The sequence below is a fragment of the Heloderma suspectum genome, chromosome 3 (genome assembly GCF_057233095.1).
Source record: "Heloderma suspectum isolate Gila_16-S chromosome 3, 16-S_ref, whole genome shotgun sequence".
Taxonomy (NCBI): Eukaryota; Metazoa; Chordata; class Lepidosauria; order Squamata; family Helodermatidae; genus Heloderma; species Heloderma suspectum.
Genome location: NC_139460.1, coordinates 312,652,552 through 312,666,891, shown reverse-complemented (window position 1 = coordinate 312,666,891; position 14,340 = coordinate 312,652,552). Strand labels below are relative to the sequence as shown.

Genomic DNA, 14,340 nt, shown 5'->3' with positions numbered 1-14,340 from the left:
CATAACTTCTGTAAGAATTGCTATTTTTTTGTAAATATTTATGTGTTTTTTTTAATTGAAATCCTCCGTCTCCACTTATTTTCATCCAAAACACTTCCTCTTCCTAGGGGCTTCCCAAAAGAAGGCTGTCTTAGGTGTGCCTGAGTGATAAACTCTTTGTTTAAAGCAACGCTGTTTTAAAGAGAAAAAAAAAACCTTTTAAAATGACCATGCCACTCCAGGACCGGCATGGTCATTTTAAAAGTTTTTTTTTCTTTCTTTAAAACAGCGTTACTTTAAACAAAGAGTTTATCACTCAGGCACACCTAAGACAGCCTTCTTTTGGGAAGCACCTAGGAAGAGGAAGTGTTTTGGATGAAAATAAGTGGAGACGGAGGATTTCAATTTAAAAAGAACACCCACAAACAAGGCGGTGAGCACAATTCCTTTTTTTTTGTTTTAAAGTACGTATTTATTATCGGAATATACTACACTGCGTTTTTACTTACGAAAATTCTGCTACTCTTTGTGGACAATGAAAAAAAAGCCGCATGACTGCTGGCTCTGCAGGACCTCGTGGTGCCGTTCCACAGAGGATTCCGTGGCACAGACTGAAGGGAATTTGATCCCATTTCAATCCGTGGTGGAATTCTCTGACATCCCTAGACAGTGGCAGTGGCAGCAATGGAGGCGGTGATGTAGGTGGTGGCCACAATGGCGATGGCATTGACGATAGTGACTCCAGCTCAGGTAAGGAGCTGGAGGTGCTGGCGCGACTGGGCCAGGGTGCCGAAGCTCTGAAGTGCACCAAAGTGATTTGGAGAGCCCCTGACCCACTTCAGGTTGCTCTGTGTCCCCTCTGCTTCTTGGAAGGGGCCCAAAGCAGCCCAATTTGACTCGGGCTTCAGGCTTCGGGCTAAAGCAGTGCACAGCCCTAGTGCACAGCCCTAGTGCACAGTGCTATTGATAACTAGAACAGTTAAGGGCTGTGCTGAATGCTTTCTTTCTGGTCTGCTGGAGAGCTATCATCCCTGTATGGTTTCTAAGCCTGCCCTCTACATGTCAGTGTCGGATGCATGTGATTGCCACAGGTTCACCATTGAAAGATGCGGTGATGACTGGCACTGGCTTATACAACTTGAAATGAAAAAGAGATTGGGCAAGTTCACTGAATGTAAGTCTATGAATGGCTCTTAGCCATGATGATGTAATGGAACCTCTGTGATCAGATGCAGTATGCCTCTGAATATCAGATGTGGTTAGTGATGCCAACAGATTTTATAATTAGTTGGCTCATGGATTGAAACTCATACATTCATAATGCTCACCTTTGTAGCAAGCTTGGATCACTGTCCTACACTTCCTTGTTAATTTCAGAATAGATTTCAAGCTGGGGAGCATGCACAGTCTGCATCTGAGCTAAACATTTCTGTGTGTTCACTGAATGGGTTAGTTTAACCCTTTTCCTACATTATGTAGGAAGGTCACGTGGAAACGATCAAACAGGAAGGGGTACAGAACATTATGCTATCATGGCACGTTACACAGTTACAAACCACAGTACCCAAGATGCAGTTTAATATTGCACATATACAAAAACTCATGTACACAAAATGAGATCTCAGATTATAGGAGAACTCTCATCCAGGATTACATGGATGAATTCACAGCTTTCTGAGCAAATGGTGTATTCATTGGGGGGTAAGTTTGCCCATTACTAGCTGAGACAGGTGACGGAGGGCAACGGCAGTAGAGGGCTGTTGCCTTGTGGACTGGCCACTGTTGGCAACAAGGTGATATACCAGGAAAGCCCTTGTTCTGGACTTGCAAATTTCCTCTTGTATTTTTAAGGTAGGCCACGTTCAGCATATTACAAATTTGTATGTGCATCAGAGCTACATTTGTTTGTTCCTAATATCCAGCAAGCCATTGGTGCTATTTAAATGTCTACTAGCAGTCATGGTAAAGATGGTCTGAGAGCAATGGAAACATTGCTTGAAAAGGCCCAGTGGAGGCTGGTGGCTCCAATTTCAATGGGACAATGAATCTGCTCTGGCAGATTCAGAGTCAGCACCACTCAGAATTCTAAAGAGCTATCGGGTTCAGCACCTTGGATAGCTGCATTAGAGTTCTGACTGCTTCTGACTGAAACCCAGAGTGGATTCACAGCCCCACTGAAATTGGCACCATCAGCCTCCACTGAAAAGGCCCCATTATGGACATATTCAGAGCCTTATGTTTCTGCCATTGAGTTGTGCTGTAAACTTGCATTTGCAACCTCCAGTCAAGAAGTTGCCACAATTGTTGCAGCCTCTGAGGTTTCTGTGATCTGGAAAATAATGTGCTGTGATATTAGGCAACCAACGGGAGCTCCCACGCATAAGCCTGAGTTGGGCAGCTCGTAGGGATGTTAGAGAAATCTGCCGTGGATTCAACTGAGAACTGGAATCTGCGGCGGGATGGCCCCACTTACTTCCACTTCAGGGGGATTCCGTGAGGAATGGCTCTCAGCTGCTTGCTTAACCAGAGCTGTTTGCCTCTGCACCGATTGCCATTTTTTTTTTTTAAATGGCGATTGGCAGGATGTGTCCATAGACTTATATGCAAAATAGAGCCGGGAATCTTGCGTATAAGCCTATGGACACATAGACTTATTTGCGTCTAAGTCTATGGGCACATCCCACTGATCACCATTTTTTAAAGCAACATGGCGATCGGCATGGAAGCAAACAGGTCAGGTAAGCGGCCCTCAAGCTGGGTGGCTCTGCAGAATCCTTGCAGAGCCACTCCGGAGGATTCGGCGGGGGGAGGAATGGATCGCCTCCCCTCCCAGGCGGATTCTCCACCAGAACAGATGGTGGGGAATCCATACATCCCTAGGCAGCTGTGCCATGGGGGTTTTCATGCACCAGTGGAGGGAAGTTGACTCAGGTCCATCTACATCAGGTACACATCCTGTTCTGACTATTGTTGTATGATAAATTTGTTTCAGTTCACTTTGACCAGAATTTACTAGGGATGGACGAAAGGGACTTACCTCGTCCCGCAGCTCGCTTCGCGGTGGGGGGGAGACGCTTCGCATCTCCCCCCAAAGTTCAGGCGAGGTGGGGAGGTGCCCCGCCTCGCCCGGCCAAAATTCAGGCCAGGGGGGAGGCACCCCATCCCTCGCGGGCAAAATTTAGGCCGGGGAGGAGCACCCCGTCTCCTCGGCCGCAAAAAAAAAAAGTACAGAAAAAAACACACACCCATGATAGGCTACGTGACGATTTACGTAGCCTATCATGGCTAGATTTCCAAAGTCAGTCATGATAGGCTACATAAATTGTCACGTAGCCTATCACGGGTGCCTTTGGAAAAAAAAAAAGCGCGTACGCAAATGGCGGCGCCCCATGGGCCGTTCCCTTATTTTCGCCGTAGTCTACGTAAATCTTTACGTAGACAACCCCTGTCCAAATAAGGAACACAAATGGCGGCGCCCATGGGGCGCTGCCATTTGCATACGTGCTTTTTTTTTTTTCAAAGTGACCCGTGATAGGCTACGTGACGATTTACGTAGCCTATCACGGCTGACTTTGGAAATCTAGCCGTGATAGGCTACGTAAATCGTCACGTAGCCTATCACGGGTGTGTGTGTGTTTTTTAACTTTACTTTTTTATTTTGTAATGGCGGCGGTGGCAGCCGGTCGGGAGACTGGCCGCCGCCCCTGCCGAAATGCCGCCAAAACACCGCCGGGACCCGCCACCGAGAGGGACATTCGCCGAAAGTAAGTCCCATCCTGGGGGGGGCAGGGGGCCAGCGGAGAATTTCCCCACCGATTTCGGGGGGGTGAATGCGTCGGCACTCGGCCTCCCGAAGATTCGTGGAGAAATTCTCCACCATCCCTAGAATTTACCCTGTTTGCACCTCCCAGTACAGAACACAGACCTGAATGCAATCTGTGGTCAAAGTCCATACATTGTATGAATGGATTTTTGTTCAAAGTATGAATGGATTTTTGTTCAAAGGGAAACAAACAAAGCTTGTGTTCTGATACAGACACAAGTGGAACAGGCTTTGAAGTGCAATTTGGAGAACCCCAGTGAGCTTGAGTTTTGCCACTTTCCACATGCTGGGAGTTGTAGGAGTTTTTCCTGTCTAAATAGTATAGGATTGCTCCCTAAACAGATCAGTCAGAGTGGCAGGGCAGTGTGGTGTAGAGACCAACATGCTCCTCGGTGAGCAGTGCACCCTGAGGCTCCTTGATGGTGAAGGAGGATTCCCTAAATGATTCCTTTGCACTGTGGGACCCAGGCATAGAGAAAGGAGCCTCTCTGAGGCCAGCCTTTGAGATAGGGATGGCTGTCTCAGGAAATCCACCTTTTGGGGGCTGACCAGATTTCCCCAGAAGTCCTGGCCCAGCTTACATTTGCTACATGAGTCAAGGGCTTTTCCCTAAAATCTGTGAACCTTCTCTGCTTTTTTTCCTCCTTAAATTGCCACTTACACAACTTGTGACTGTGCTTTGCATAATGTATGCATAATGGGGCCATAATATGCTTAATCTGCACAAATTGTGGCCTTAAATGCTTAATTTTACACAGATTGCATTTGGAATCTGTGCAAATTGCAGGTGCAGTTTGCACAAATTAAGCATACTACGGGCACAATTTACGCAAAGAAAGCAAATTACAGCCACAATTGTGGCTGCAGTTTACCTAAATGATGTTTTAAGGGAGGAGAAACCCTGAAAATCCACAAGCTGCCCTGACTCGACACAGTCAGCGGTCTGAGGTGCTGAAAACTCAGTGAACTTCATGTCCTGGATGGATTCCTCTGATATCCCTGCTTTGAGGGCACACACTCACAGACTAGAGGCTTGCGAGGTGGGGTGACACTGTGATCTGGAAGGTGCTCCTTCACCCAATAGGTTGCCAGCCAGGGGCAGAGGTGGGGTGACCCATAACCCTGCACTGAGGAGGTCCAAGCATGACCACCCCCTTATTATATTCCCACACAGCTGGTTAAGCTTGCAGCACATCTTATTATAAACAGTTAAATAAACTTGTGCCTCCAATTCACCCAGTATCTGTGTGTCTCACCTCTTCCATGAACATAAGCATAGATGAAAAAAAAAATTCAACAAGAAGCCTGCCTCCACTCCCCCACCCCTGGCCCCCAGCTCAAATATTATAATTGACAAAAACAAAAGATGTAATGAATGTTTATTCTACGTAACATGGATTCTAAAATTCCTTTCCATTAGAAGAAAATACTGTACGAATCTTTGCATTGCCCATTCATTTTGTAACTTTTAATCATAACTGATCCCCCTGCAATGAATGCAAAATAAGCCTTCATATTAATGTATTAATAATGAATACTATGATGGTTAGAGTGGTTTGTTTGGTAGGCAATCAATAGTTAACTGAGACTCTCCATTTGTGGGCAAATGCTGTTATTTCAGTTGCCGAATTCAATGGCATAATTTATATGGTAATTTTTGTATGAAACAGTACCAATTACACAGAGGCGACTTTAACACAGAAAGAGCAAGTGATGACATTATCAGTTTTGTTAACTCTAAAATTCCATATTAGCACAGTCTGCTATGTAAACATAATTAAGGGATAAAGGAAAGAAGTGCTTGGTGCATTTTGTAAATTCATTACATTGGACATCACTCATTTCAAGTACACATCAAGAGGGTTATTTTTGCAGGGTCTTAAGCTGTGCATAAAAAAGTAGCCAAAGACTAGGACTGGGTTCTTTAAGTCCTCCCTCAGCCATGAAGCTCATTAGATGATGCCTTGGGCCACTGGCTGTCTCTCAGACCAACCAACCTTGCATGATTGTTGTGATGATAAAAAGGTGGGAGGGGAATTATGTAAACTAGAGCTGTTCACAGATGGCCTCTCAAAATTCTCCACCTTATTTGTGGGCAGAGAAATTTGGGAGACCATTTCACCCAATTTCTCCAGGGGGAGGAGAAATTCTCAACAGTTTCTCCCAGGTAGGGTTCCCTATTGGCAGGACTTGTAACAGAGCTTCTTTCTTTTCCCCCCAAGTTTTTTTTTTGGGGGGGCAGGGTTGTGCTGTGAAAGTATCAACTGTCTTAGCAGGCTGGCCCCTAGTTTGCAGCCACCACAATGAAGGTAGGGGCAGTGTTGTGTCTGGCTCCGGGGATGAGGTGGAGTTGGTGCTCTGCCAAAATCTGTCCTCCAATTTCCTGAAAGTTTTCTCCCCCAATGAAAGAGGCTTCCATTGTTCTGCCTCATTCAGGATGTTTTATATGGTATTTTTGTGGTGTTTTGAGCTTATCCAGTCACAGCTAGCCTCCCAGGGTGACTGCACATCCTGTTCTGAAAAAGCCCTATGGGAGGAACTACCTCATGGTGCCTTAAACTGGGCTTTAATTGAAGGCTAGGAAGCTGAGGAGGCTACAGGCTACAGGAGAGATGATCGTACAATGAAAAACAGGACATTTGCACTCACTCCTCAGCCACCTCCTAAGTAAGGAAAGCCTGAGAAACCCAAACCCAACCCATCAGAATTGCTCTGAAATTTCTTCACCATTGAATTTCTTTTCAAAAGCAATTTCTCTTCTCTCAAATTGAATGTGAATGGTTAAAAAAAATGTGTAAGAAATTTTCAGCACTGCACTAATGTAAAATAGGGATGGACAAAAGTCACTTACCTGTTCCCGAAGCTTGCTTCGCAGTGGGGGGGAGGCGCTCCATCCCTCCCCCCAAAATTCTGGCTGGGGGGGAGCGCCCTGCCTCTCTGGCCATGAAAGTTCTTCTCCTGCCGGGACGCAAATGGCAGCGGCAGTAGCCGCCACCGTTTGCGTCCCTGGTCTGCAGTCAGCCGTGATAGGCTATGTAAATCTTTACGTAGCCTATCACAGCTGACTTTGAAGAAAAAAAAAGCGTGTATGCAAATGGCGGCGCCCGTGGGCACCGCCATTTGTGTTCCTTATTTTGTCACGGTTAGTCTACATAAATATTTACGTAGACTACAGCAAAAATAAGGGGAATGCAAATAGCGTAGCATCTACGCTATTTGCATTGCCCTTATTTTCGCCGTAGTCTACGTAAATATGTACGTACTCTACCCGTGCCAAAATAAGAAATGCAAATGGCAGCACCCATGGGCGCCGCCATTTGCGTACACGCTTCCCCCCCCCCAAAGTCAGCCGTGATAGGCTACGTAAAGATTTACGTAGCCTATCACGGTGTTTTTTGAAAATCTAGCCGTGATAGGCTACGTAAATCTTTATGTAGCCTATCACGTTTGTTGTTGTTGTTGTTTTACTTGGAAATGGCGGCGGCGGCAGCCAGTAGGAAGACCAACCACCGCCGCCGCTGAACCGCCACCGATCCGTCGCCAGGAGCCGCCGCCTCCAGGGACATTCGCCGAAGGTAAGTCCCATCCTGGGGGGTGGCAGGGTGGTGGTGGACTGTTTCTCCACCAATTTTGGGGGGCTGAATGAGTTGGCATTCGGCCTCCCGGAGATTCGTGGAGAAATTCTCTGACATCCCTAAAACTGCCTTAGGTCCTTGAAGGAAAGGTGGGATATAAATGTAGTAAATGAATGAATAAAACAAATATATTCAAGCTGGGTGGTTAAATTTATTTAATTTAGCCACCCAGAGAACTTCAGCTACTGGGTGGTATAGAAATGTAATATCTAAATAAAATAAATTTTCACTAGAGATGGGAGAACCAGAGATTTTGAGCTAGCCTAAATTCTCTGAAAATCATTATTACAAAGCTCAGTTCAAGTCCCTACCATTTTAGTTTTCAACCTGTTTTTCAGCTTGTTTGAATGGAAAACTGGACACTACAAATGCAAAAAGTGTGCATTTCTGTGCATATTTTTCAGAAGTATGCACTTCCCCCTCATTGGTACATGAGTGCATATTTTCTGAAAGATGTGCATCTCAAAGTGCACTTTTTAAAAAACAAAATACACTTTTCAAACTTGATAGCAAATTTGGAACCTTGCAAAATAATTTTTAAAAGCTCTCTTGCTCCTGTTCATGTTCAGGATTGCAAACGGGACATGTTCTCATGATTTTTAAACAGAAGCAAAATTCACATATATCCCTACTTTTCACACACAAACACACTCACATATACACTATATTCCATTTGCATTATTTACCAGGGGCAGTCCCTACTTGCTGTACATGAACCTGGGAAAACAGTATATTTGTTTCTCCATACTTCGACTTTTGGGTGAAAAGCAAGTCTATTGGGTTCAGTGGGACTTACAGTGCCACTATGTTGCAGCCAGGATTACTTAACCTGGGATGAAACAGAGATGAGGCAACATCTGTTTTACCAAAGTCTGCTGTCCTATGCACAGTTCCTTTCAAGTAAGCATGCACCTGAAGTTACAAGCATTCATTTGCTCTTACCTTCTTACATTTTAAAAATAGATTGTTATGCATAATTTATTAAAGGCAGAAGCAGACATGATGTTTGTGAAAGAAAAATCTTGCATGTGAGGACAGACTAGGTGGCAAATGTCATTTCTAGTTTGTCTCTAACACATCCAGCTTCTGAATCCAGTGTAGGGCAGGCTATTGCATAGGGATGTATGAGAGATTTGTTTCAGTTTGTTTTTGAGAAGGATTTTTGCAGTTCACACTTTCTGGACTGAACATGGATTTGGACAAAACCTGCAGTGAAAGTCTGTACGTTTCTGAGCTTCCAATGGAATTCATGCCCACCCCCCAATTGCATTCAACAGCATGTGGACATTTGAAAAATGTCCACATGGGAATTCTCTGGAATTCCAATTGGAATTGGTGAGCTCCAATTGGTGAGCTCAAGTTTTGCTAATTTGCTGGTCAAGCAGCACAAGTCTTCTTGGATAAAAAGGTGCAACTACCTGCTTAATTCCTTGGATTCTAGCCATATGCTGCTGCTGCAGTGCAGTCTCTCTACCACCACCCTTCTCTCTTTCACACACAAAGCTGTCTGCTGCTAAGCTACATCATTGGTCCATCTAGCTCAGTATTGTGTACAGCAACCTTCCTCAACCCAGTGCCCTCCAGATGTTTTGGACTTAAATTCCCATCAGCCTCAGTCAGCATGGCCAATGATCAAGAATCCTCAGAACTGGAGTCCAAAACATCTAAAAGGCAACAGATTGGGAAAGGCTGGTGCTAGGGATGCCAGAGAAAACCATTTCAGGGTTGCGCTCAATGGGTTTTCCAAGGCTTGGCCTCCTGGACTTCGTTTTGCTGCCCACTGAGGCACCTGACTCGAACTGCAGCGAGCCAGGCCTGTTTGTGGATTTTCTGGGAATTGGGGGCATTTTTTTTTTGCAAAGATTCTGCAATTTGTGCACATTTCTGAGCAATTTGTAGAAATTACAGCTGAATTTGCGCAAATTATGGCCAAATTTGTGTAATTCACAGGAATCCGGCCACCATTTGTACAAATAGCAGAACATTCCAAAAGTGTGCAGAAAAGTTGCTGGAGTTTGGGGAACAGCTCATAGGTTAGCTCGCAGATGCAAAGCAAGTTGTCCATGCTGCAGAAATCAGTCGAACCAAAAAAAGAACTGGATTTCCCAGTGATAGACATCCTTAGCTGGTATACACTGATTGTCAGCAGCTCTAGAAGCTTTCAAACAGGAGCATCCCTCAGCCTACCTGGAGATGCCAGGGACTGAACCTGCAACCTTCAGCAGGCAAAGCATGTGCTCTACCACTGAGCTACAGAATAAACCTGTTTCCTTCTCTTATCCACTCTACTCCTATTTCTCTCTCTCAAAAATACCCACTGTAGCCATCCCACAGATAAATGTTTAGGAATGGATTTCCTTAAGAGGCAGCCCCTCAGCCTTTCACTCAGCATGGTGGGCTGCAAAGCTTTGTCACAAGTAGATTTATTCTCTAGGAAACTGCCTGGCTTGCCATGATGACTGCCACTTTGTGAGGCTCTCGTCCACACTAAATCTATGTATAAAAGCTCACCAAATCCATTGAGAGTCTGTTAGGCAGAACAGTTTGTTTTGAACACAACAGAGATATCTAGGTGCACTTCTGTCTTCTGTTTCAGCCACTGCCGCTACAGGGAGTGTTGTTTATTGTTCCACTGTGGCCTGCAAACCTCCCCTACAAGCCAATACATAGCATAATAAATATTCACATGTGCAAGAATTTCTGACAAGTATCCCATAGTGCCTACAAAAACTGCATTTCCCAAGATGCAATGCACTGACAAATCAAATTGCCATGCACAGCTGTAAATAACTTCAACATGCACATTCCAAAAATCCAAGCCTTCACTGAACAAAGGAACTACAGCAGAGCAATCAAGATCCTGGAAAGTTAGTGGATTATCCACCTACATTATCCATTAAATCAGTCCTTCAAATGGAATAGAACCCATCTCTGTTGGAAGCCAATATAAAATGTGCTGAACCTCATTTCATTGCCAAACATGCTTGATTATTTTTAGCAGCTCAAATCCATCTCAAAGGGGGGTGGGCACAAAAATTTCAACCTAAATCAATGTTATGATCTTAACCCAACCTGCAAGTCTGCAATTAATTTATTGGTGTTTCTGGAACGAGAATAGGTGAACTTGAATGACTAACAGATGGCAAGTCATTTACAGAGGAAAAATTAGAAATGGACCATATATGGATCCTAGGGTTTTGTCATGACCCATCAGCTGAAGAAAGAGGACCCTCACTGAATAATAACTGATGTCTATTACTAAGATAATTACAAAACCAATTCACTTCCAGTAGGGTTAGACCTTGATTTCTCAATTATAAAGCAACAGCTCTTGATCGGCAAAGAAGTAGTATTCAGGGTTCACAAATACCATAACCTGAACATCTGCCTGCCATCTAAAGATAATGATGTGGCATTAATTAATTTGAGCAATGCAGTCTAGAATTAGACAGCATTCAGACATAGGCAGCCAACATAATTCCATTTATCTTGCTAGTTAGCTCCCAGAATGCAACTAGGATTCAGAACTGCTGTGATGGAAGATGTTGAGTTTGTTGGAACTAGGGCTGAGTTGAAAGGATTTACCTTGTTTTATCTTTGTTTTCATGAGTGATGGAAAGTGCTCCCAGCTGTACCTCCACCACCATTCTTCCAAAGATTTATGTGGCATGGAAGCAGAAACCAAGCGTTACTGTCTCCAAAAGAAGCTGGCACTTGGAAGTAAGAATTTATTGTTCAATCAAGAAGAAGGGGGGAGTTTCCTGATACGTTCCTATAGTTAGGAAGCTGCCTTGTACCAGGTCAGAGTAAGCATCAATCCATTCCAGCATAGTCATCTCTCTGGCTGTCAGTAGCAATTGACAGGGATGTCAGAGGAATCCGGTTTGGGGGTGGAGCTCAGTGGGTTTTCTCCAGCTTAGTTCCCAGGACACCAGCTTGCTGATTCCTGAGCTTGCCCAACTTGGAATGTGCTGAGTTGGGCAAGCTCGCTGTTTCCACTTTTCCACAGGCTGCCCTTTTGCACAAAATCGTGGGTAAGCTATTTATGGAACTCACAATTTTGTGCAAAATGGCAGCCGTAAATAGCATGATTTGTGCAAAATTGCAGGTGTAAATGTTCTAATAAGACCATTTACACCTGCATTTTTGCACCAATTGCATTATTAATGGCTGCTGTTTTGTGCAAAATCAAGGTTTCTGTAAATAGCTTACCTGCAATCTTGCACAAAATGGTGGCTCACAGAAAAGTGGGAAACAGCGAGCTCTCACTGGGTGCCCGTGGACCCTCTGGTGGCTTGTCACACTTGCCCACCATTGTCGGACAAGCAGTAGGAGTCTGGCTTGCGCCTTGCTTCTTGTGAGGAGGACCTGGGGGCCCATCATGAGCTCATGAATGTCTCAGGCAGAGGTCATCCATATCTCCTGCTACTGTATGTGATCTTTTTTAAACTGACAATGTCATGGATGGAACCTGCGAACATTGGTCTTATGGATGGGTGAGAAATTAATTGCAGTTCATTTTTGACCAGAATTTATCCAATCTGAACCTGGATGTGAATGGAATCTGTGATCTGAAGTCCATACATTTCCATGTTTGCATCGTGATCCATGCAACAACAAAAATGTGCTTTAAAAATGCATACATTTGAAAGCTGTGCATGAAAAAAATGTGTACATTTGAAAAATATGCATAAACACTCTTTAGTCCATGGGGAAGCTGTGTACATTTCAAAAATGTGCATCGCTGATACATACAACTGGAAAAACTTGCACAAAAATGCACATGATTTTTTTGTGCCAAAAAAGATCTTAGAATCCAAGATGGACATGAGCCTGAATAAGCTTCAAGATAGACAATGGAGAATCTTGATGAACTCAAGTTTTGCTGATTCACACATCCCTAATCTGTATGCAAAAAATGTACTATTGTTCCTCCATACAAGTTACTCTTGTCTTTTGACATTTTATATTATTGAATGGGCTATTCACAGTTAAGGACAGGGAAACCCACATTAGGCTAGAGTCAGAATTGTGTTTGCCTGACTGGGCTATTTTTCTATAAGGTCAGAAAATAATTTAGCTCTTTTTGAAATGACATGAGACTAATTTGGATCTCATTAGTCCTCATTGTGCCTGTTTCTTATTTTGAATTCTTTATGGCACTTTTTCATGCCTTTATGGCAAGGAGCATGGGGTGGCATGTATGGTCTCGACTGCTATACTTAACAATATCACAGTAAAGTAGATTAGGTTAGGAAACTGGTCCAGGATCACTTGGGGGGGCTGCCTGGTGAGTGGGGATTTGAGCTTGGTTCTCTCCATTCTATGTCTGACACTCTAGACTTTTGGTTGGAATACTTCTTCCATTGAAATGAATGGGGAGGCTCCTACAGGGAGAGGAAATCCATGTAAACAAGAATTCCTACACCCATAAAATATTGCTGCGTAGCAGCAGCACAGCAAGGCTTTTGACCGCAAAAATGGAATCTGAGCTCAACTCCTGAACAACCACTTTTTCTTTTCTTCCCTTCTGCAGTCAATCCCACCAGGAAGGCTTCCTTCTATGACTGATTTTTGAAAAGATGGCAAGAAGCCCAAGCAGAAAACACTTCAAATTACATCCTAAAATGAACATTGACCCTTGTGAAGATGAGGTTGATACATATGGGAATTGCCAAGCAACCTCATTGTGCGCATAGAGCTAAATCTTCTTAGCAATAACAGTTGTATGGGGGATAGCCTGTTCTGACATGGTTTACTTGTTTGGTTTACTAACAGGAAGGGATGCGATGTGAAGGCAGCATAATGTGTGCAATGATGCTTTCCTAACTTACTGTAGTGATCAAAGTGAAGCCACGTGATCATTTATTTTCAAGAGAATCTGCCCTGTTTCCCTTCTCCCCCTCTGCAAGGGGCTGATAAATGATTAACACAGAGGAATTTGAGAACAGGGGATAAAATGAATATAGTTCTACGACAGCTCTCCGGGGGAAAGAATGCCTGGATTGCCAGTAATAAGAAATGGAAATAAGATAAATAGCAAATGAGACAGCCAGCAAAGCCAAATAAATAACATGGGTGAAAGAACAAATATTTCTGCAAGATAAAGAATGGAAATAAAGCAAACAATAGGAGGAATAAGCACTGATGAAGATTAATCTGGTGGTTCCAAAGTACAGGGAAAGAGTGGGAGGTTTCTAGGAAATAATAGAAATGTGTTATGTCAGCTCTGTGGTCATAACTGGGATGGAAAATGTGCATTGACATTCATAGTGTGGCATTTTCAGATGTGATCAGCTTTGACCGAACTGTTCTCCCACTAAAAGTCGACTGGAGTTGAATTAGAGACATTTAGTTACTTATTGGTTGATTGATTGATACATACGTAGGGATGGTGGAGAATTTCTCCACGAATCTCCGGGAGGCCGAATGCCAACACATTCGGCTCCCCGAAATTGGTGCAGAAATTCTCCGCCGGCCCCCCCCCCCGGGATGGGACTTACCATGGCCGAATGTCCCTGTCGGCAGCGGGTCCCGGCGGCGTTTCGGCGGCGTTTCGTCGGGGGCGGGGGCGGCGCCCGGTCTCCTGACCGGCTGCCGCCGCCGCCATTACAAAAAAAAAAGTAAAGTAAAAAACACACACACCTGTGATAGGCTACGTAACGATTTACGTAGCCTATCACGGCTAGATTTTCAAAGTCAGCCGTGATAGGCTACGTAAATCGTCACGTAGCCTATCACGGGTGACTTTGGAAAAAAAAAAAAGTGCGTACGCAAATGGCGGCAGCCCATGGGCGCCGCCATTTGCGTTCCTTATTTTGGCACGTCTAGTCTACGTAAACATTTACGTAGACTACGGCGAAAATAAGGGAACGCTATTTGCATTGCCCTTATTTTCGCTGT

General features: G+C 44.2%; 1 long non-coding RNA gene across 1 annotated transcript; it reads left to right on the top strand.

Annotated features, from left to right (window-relative positions):
- Nucleotides 1-366: 366 nt before the first annotated feature.
- LOC146351562 (uncharacterized) lies at nucleotides 367-13,780 on the top strand. The gene is made up of 3 exons (XR_014788908.1): nucleotides 367-412; nucleotides 11,048-11,157; nucleotides 12,974-13,780. It is a non-coding gene; the product is annotated as an uncharacterized LOC146351562 (long non-coding RNA).
- The last annotated feature ends 560 nt before the right edge of the window (nucleotides 13,781-14,340 follow it).